The sequence below is a fragment of the Sinocyclocheilus rhinocerous genome, unplaced genomic scaffold (genome assembly GCF_001515625.1).
Source record: "Sinocyclocheilus rhinocerous isolate Xijiao unplaced genomic scaffold, SAMN03320098_v1.1 scaffold488, whole genome shotgun sequence".
Classification (NCBI taxonomy): Eukaryota; Metazoa; Chordata; class Actinopteri; order Cypriniformes; family Cyprinidae; genus Sinocyclocheilus; species Sinocyclocheilus rhinocerous.
This window is the reverse complement of record NW_015664075.1, coordinates 262,445-269,496: the sequence shown is the minus strand read 5'-3', so window position 1 is coordinate 269,496 and position 7,052 is coordinate 262,445. Positions and strand designations below refer to the sequence as shown.

Genomic DNA, 7,052 nt, shown 5'->3' with positions numbered 1-7,052 from the left:
GAGTGAGTGTGTGTGTGTGTGTGTGTATGAGAGTGTGTGTGAGTGTGTGTGTGCGTGTGAGTGTGTGTGAGTGTGTGTGTGCGTGTAGAATCTGATCCTCTCGTGTTCACAGTCGAGTGTTTAGTGGCCTGTTGAAATCAGTCAGAGAATCAGGCTGGTGTTTTTGGTGACGGATGATCCTGCATTCACTGCCTCTATAAGCTCTTACTGATATCATGACGTCTAACGATTGAATGTTTCTATATTTCATCATCAATACACCAATATGGATTTTTCAGTTGCAGGATAAGAGCGGCTGACTGATATAATACCATCATACCTGCTGTGGACTAATAGTTTAATTATGACATTGGTGATGAACACATAACAAGCAGATTTTACACAAGGTTTACTAGAAATTCATGCAAAACTTTTTTTTTAAATTGTAACTGTAAGGCCTGCAGGAAACATTTAAGGCATCAACATGAGTTAAGTTTCCGTAATTGTTCCTGCTGTTTTTCCTGTTTATCACTGTGAAGCTGCTTTGACACAATCTGGACTTGACTTGGTCAGCTCTCCCAGAATGCATTGCTCTTTGCATCCAATCCATTAAGTGCTGAAATGTATGGATACAATGTGTTCAGTCTAATTTAAATGGGCTTTCTGAAGTCAAGTCATGTTTGCTTGTATAGCACAATCCACCTCGTTTCAGAACAGTTTGACAGAAATGTTCACGTTCATGTGGAGCTGCTGTCTGCTGCTTTGACACAATCTGGACTTGACTTGGTCAGCTCTCCCAGAATGCATTGCTCTTTGCATCCAATCCATTAAGTGCTGAAATGTATGGATACAATGTGTTCAGTCTAATTTAAATGGGCTTTCTGAAGTCAAGTCATGTTTGCTTGTATAGCACAATCCACCTCGGTTCAGAACAGTTTGACAGAAATGTTCACGTTTAAATGTCATCCGTTCATGTGGAGCTGCTGTCTGAGCGAGTCGTGTGTAGACGGGTGTGTTTCTGAGTCTCACAGCGGCTGTAAGTTGAACACGAGGCCAGTGCGAGCGAGCAGCAGCTCTGTGGAGGCTGTAAATGATGATTAATTGATGATCGTGACGTCAGTGAGGTGCTTGTGTTTGTGTTGCAGTGGCGCCGAGGTTCACTAAGATTCCCACGGATCAGATCGGCGTGTCCGGCGGAGTCGTGTCGTTCGTGTGTCAGGCCGCAGGCGACCCCAAGCCTCAGGTGTTCTGGAACAAAAAGGGCAAGAAAGTGAATTCACAGAGGATCGAGGTGAGAAACACAGCAGCAGAGCATCAGATCACTCTGACTATTAGTCAAAATAGTGTTTTTGAGAGAAAAAACAAACATTACATTCAGAAATAATGTTAAATACCAGAAAATGAAACATTTACAAACATTATAAACTCTATAATATCCTCTCACTCCACAACAATCCTTTAAATGCAACTGTACTCAGAACAGAATGAAAAATATAAGTATAAAACAAATATAAATCTCTCATGCTTGTCTCATTCAGCACCAGTACAAATGTGTGCGATTTGACCATGTTTTGTGTGCTCGGCGTTAAAGGGGTCGTGAACTGCCTTTTTTACTATTTTGAGGTCCACTTATAATGTTATCAAGATTTACATCAAATAACATCATATTTCAGAAGTGATAGTCTATTTTCTGTCCTGTTTTGACCCCCTGTCATCAGAGCGCTCTGTTTGAGTAGGCGTGGAGGATTGTAGACTGAAGTAAACGCCCACTGCTGTGATTGGCTGACAGTTGTGTGTGATTGACAGCTACATCCTTCATAGACGAACGCTGCTGTGATTTAGGTTAAAAATGCATAAATACTCTGTATATATCAAACGATCTGTAATAACAGACAAAGCAATAGTGAGCACGTAATAAAAACAGTTCCTCACACTTGTGTGGTGCGACATTACTGTCTGTTCCAATATCGTCGCACAGCATCGGCTTTTAGTTTCAGTCTTTCTGAAAATCCTGCGTCGAATTGTGCTTTGTTTGTAAACGAATCTGCGATGAAATGAAATGAACAAAAGACAAAGTTCTTGCTGACATGATCTGGAACGTCATTAAAAATAAAGGTCATCCACTCTTTCCTAATGTTAGGATCATAAGGAAGGCTATGCAAAGACTGTTTCCACAAGTTGGCACTGCACAGCATCTTGTTGTCTTTGCTGTCATCTTTATCATTTGGTTTTTGCGTAGACCTGTGTTCACCTCTCTTGTTATTCACAGTACGTGCACGAATCTGTGGTCGGGGCTAAACAGGCAGAGATGTAGAATCGGTGGGCGGGGCTGAGCAGGCAGCGATGTAGAAGCAGGCGTTGATCTTCTTCTGTGGAAGCGGTGTTTAGCTACACTATTACATCATAAAGTGCACATTCCACAACCTGTCATTTTGGCAGATTGGCTTCAATATAAGCTGTTTTATATTGTTTATATTTTAAACAAGAAAATTGAGTTCTGAAACTTACAGAATGTTTTTTATAGCACAATGACCTCTTGTATATCAAAAGATCAAGGGAATTTTGATTTCTCAGTTCATGACCCCTTTAAAATAAGAACCAGCTTGATTTTTAGTTATTTTATCTTAATTTAGTGCTTATTTCTAGTTTTTTTTGTTTGCCTGTTTTTTTTTTTTTGATACATTTGTCGAGCCCCTTTGGAAGGCCCCTTTTGAAAAACAGATATCAAGTGCAAGTTTTTGATAATGATACTGTTTTTATCTCGTATTTTTGTAGTTTACATAGAGACGTCACGCACAGGCACATCACTTGTTCAGTCTATAGATATGTGCGCCAAAGTGTAGTGTTTCTTTACAAAGTGACATCGCCAACTACTGGCCTGGCATGCATAATATAGCATTTTTAGTCATTTTTGCATATCTGTGTGAATGGGGATCGTTTTGACAATGTTGTTGTTTACGCTTTTAGTGCATTGTTGTCATGTATATGTACTCTTATTAATTCAATAATATCTTTCTGGAAATAAAGGTATTTTCTAAGTTCCATTCTCTAAAAATCAAACCTCTGAGATGGAGAATCTCCAGTCAACATTTAGTGTTTATATTGCAGGATTCGTCTCCCTGTGGTAAAACTGCTGATATTTCTGTACAGCCCTTAGTTTCATTTGAGCTCCAGCCCAGCTCTCATGTGGCTTATTTCCAAAATGCATCAGAGCAGCAGTCCAGCAACATCTTATGTTTTCCTTAAACCATTGTTCATCCCTTGATGTAGACATCAACACAGTGCCCACACATACTGTAACTATAGCTCTAACAGAATGAAGGTGAGTAATGAGTTCATTGATGCAGCTTCTCATGAGAGGCATAGCGTTTGCCATCAGATTGTTATTAAATCAAGATGTTGTGCAAAGCAGCATCAGTAAATTATACTATAGATTGTATTGCAGAGTAAAACATTTTAAATTTGCCACAATATGGGTTGTTCTGACCAATAATAAGCCACTTAGAGACGGAAAGCCCATCTGATCGACATTAAAAAGCAACCAACCAGAGTTTCTTGTTTTATGTGATGTTTAGAGGCAGGTAAATGTGAAATCGATGATGCTATAATAATCAGCCAATGTGCAAAGTTGTGGCACATTCAAGATACAGCAATCTCTGTGAAAGCTTACACAGAAAACACTTAAGCAATTTGTCTAAAATGTTTTGCAGCTTTGTGGTCAGAAATTTCATCCATCTAAAAGTAATAAGTAGCAGTTATTTCTGTAAACAGTCCTGACTATAGAATAATATGTTTAGTTGCTGCTAATTGCCTCTCAAATATCTTTTAAAGATTGTTTTGCCATTCACCTTGTACACTTTGCCGAATACAGCAATTGGTTCTTCCTCTAAAGCACTCGTTGTAGCAGCCTTGGGAACTTGTAAACACTCCTTCCTAGCAGACTGATTAAAATCAAGTGCACACTGACTCCTGGAAGTTGCATAGCAGTCAACCAATCAAATTGGAGCTGGCCAGATCCTGTCATTTTTTTGTATGCAGTATGCATCAGATGGTCCCTAACAGGTCCATGGCAGTGATGTAGAAGCAGACGTTGATCTTCTTCTGCGGAGGCGGGGTTTAGCCAAACTATTACGTCATAAAGCGGCTCATTCCACAAGCTGCCCTTTTAGCAGACTGGCTTCAATATAAGCTGTTTTTAGACTAACGAGAAAGTTTTGAGTTCTGAAACTTACAGGATGTTTTTATAATACAGTGACCTCTTATATGTCAAAATATGAAAGGAATTTTGATTTCTCATTTCATGACCCCTTTAATTGAATTATAAAGTCGCTTTTGGAATAGAAGTCAAAACATGTTTCTGATGAAAAAAAAAATATATGTTGAATTCGGTGAAGTAGCCAACGGTCCCCATGAAAAAAAAACTGTTTAATAAACATACTAAACAATATTTAAATTAATATCTAAAAATGCAGGGGGAAAAAAGCAAAAAAAAAAAAACATAAATTAAATTAGGGCTGAACGATTAATTGCATTTGCGATAATATCGCGATATGAAAAAACACGATTTTTCAATCGCAGAGACTGCGATTACACTCGGTCACGTGACACACCAGAGTAAAGAGGTGTGTTCCACTTGAAGATCGATCGGCGTAGCCTTTGACATCAAAGTACGGCGAGAGAAGGCATAAGGAGACGTCCGTAAAATCGCAATTAGATTATTTTCCAAAATCGTTCAGCCCTAAATAAAATGCAGGAAAAAAATGTGAGGGGCAGGTTTAGGGTTAGGAAGAAGAAAATATCATTATCTAGAAAAACAATAGAAGTCAGTGGTGTGTGTGTGCACCTGCGTCCTCACAGCTGGTGAGGGAGAGTCTTTATTCTGCACTTTTGTGACCAATCAGGAGGGGATTTGAACTAATCTGTTCTCATGAATATGCAAATGAGATGCTAATGAGCAGAGCAGAAGCCTTTATTCCTGTACAGTCACTTAAGCAGCAGAAGAAAGGCCGTGTTTCTGCGGGGAATGGAGCTCCTAAAGCGTGTGGCCTCTGTTAGCGGCGGAAATGAATCCTGCTTTGCCTGAAGTCCGTGTCAGTCACACGTGATGTCACTTCCTGTGTGTGTGTGCTCACTGTAGGCCATGTGTGTGTTTCATTCCTCACTGGATTCATGTGTTGAGATGATCTGTTAGACTGTAAATACTGCAGAATTACTGTTATGAGCTGTTAAAGGTCTCCATATTTGATCAGTTCAATTATTCAGTCGTTGTGATGGAAATACATTTATTTAAATGTGTTGGTCGTAAATGAGCTATTAGTTCACCTGCTGCGGGATTCTGAATCTGAACGTAATTCTACTTCCTCTTTACTGATCTGATCTTTAATAACTGTCTGTGTGCTTGCTGACTGATGTCACTCTGCTGTGATTGGTGGATGTCTGCTCATGCCGCTCTCTCATTGGTCCAGACCGTAGAGTTTGATGAAGGGGCGGGAGCAGTGCTGCGTATCCAGCCACTCAGAGCGCCGCGGGACGAAAACGTTTACGAATGTGTCGCCAAAAACACTGAAGGTGAAGTCGCCGTGACCTCCAAACTGTCCATCATCAGAGGTGAGACGTTCTTCATCATCATCATCATCGTTATCCAGTCACATCACTCGTAATTTCCTCCGAATGTACCGTATATTGCAGTCACACTGTTCTTCCTCAGTATTTCTGTCTTGTTTTACTGTACAAATATCTAAACATCCTTAAATCAAGACACATTTACTGCAGAAGCAGAATGACTGAAGATATTAAGTCTGAAAAATGCATTAAAATAAAGCGAGTTTATGCTTAAAACAAGAACAAATATCTGCCAGTGGAGTCATTATTCTGAATTAAACTGATTTTTCTGACTCTGGTTTTAAGCTGAAACTCTCTTCATTTTAATACATTTTCCAGAAAACAACACTTAATATCTTCAGTCATTCTGCTTCTCCAGTGGATGCATCTTTAGACATTTGTACTGGAAAGTACTAAGTCAGAAAATCATTTTTTGCAGTGAGATATTTCTGTGATGATTGTCTTTGGACTCAGCTGGTGCGTAATGAATAATTGTCATAATGTTTATATTATAACATATGATTATTCACAAGTATATTTGTTTAACATGTAGGGACAAAGAGAACAGATGTAGTTGACTCAAGCGGAAGAGACAGAGGCTCGTTTGATTGGCTGCTGCGGCTGGGCTCGTTTGATTGGCTGGCTATAATCATGCCGCGGCGCCGCTGATGAGAGCGGTAATGAATGAGTTAGTCTGGTAATGAAGCGTGTTACACTGGCAGTCACAGTTTATTTAGTGACCCTCCTCCTGCGAACACACCGCTGCTGTCACACGCACAGTGACGGACAATTTCCAGAGCATTTACAAAAACATTAAACATGTAGATTGTCGAAGAGGCGTGACGCACGCTGAACACGTCTGACACCCGCGCACGGATCACGATCACTTTAAAGATTCTGGCATCATTTACTAACCTTCATGTCGTTCCAAACTAATCTTTGAAACACTAGTTAAGATATTTTTGAGATATTTCTCTTCCTCCATTGAAAGTAGGTAACCAAAAAAGGTCATAAAACAAATCCATATGAATCGAGCAGTTTAATCCAAATATCGTGAAGAGATTTAATCGCTTTAATGATGAACAGATTTAATTTAGACAGTTATTCACATACATAGAGCACATCACCGATGGTAAACCTGAGCTAAATTTAAGCATAAATCTGTTCATCGTAAACTAGTGATGGCTGCTTTAAGACGTTTATCTGTTTGAGCCGAAGAGGCGTAAGATTGGTTGGTTGTGGTCAGATGTGAAATATGTTCTTGGAATGTAATCTTCTGTGTTAGTTGAGTTTGTGCTGTGAGGAGAAACGGAGGATGAGGAGGGTGATGAAGCTGATGGAGGTTTGACTGAAGCTGTATGTCTGGGTAATGAAACACACACCCATCCGTCACTGCTGCCATGGAAACGATCGTGTGTGCGTGTGCTAGTGCGAGTCTGTGTGTGAGTGTGCATGTGTGTGTGTGTGTGTGT

General features: G+C 39.8%; 1 pseudogene; it reads left to right on the top strand.

Annotated features, from left to right (window-relative positions):
- The window catches only part of LOC107729617 (receptor-type tyrosine-protein phosphatase S-like), a 73,121-nt pseudogene that overhangs the window by 23,515 nt on the left and 42,554 nt on the right, over positions 1–7,052 (top strand).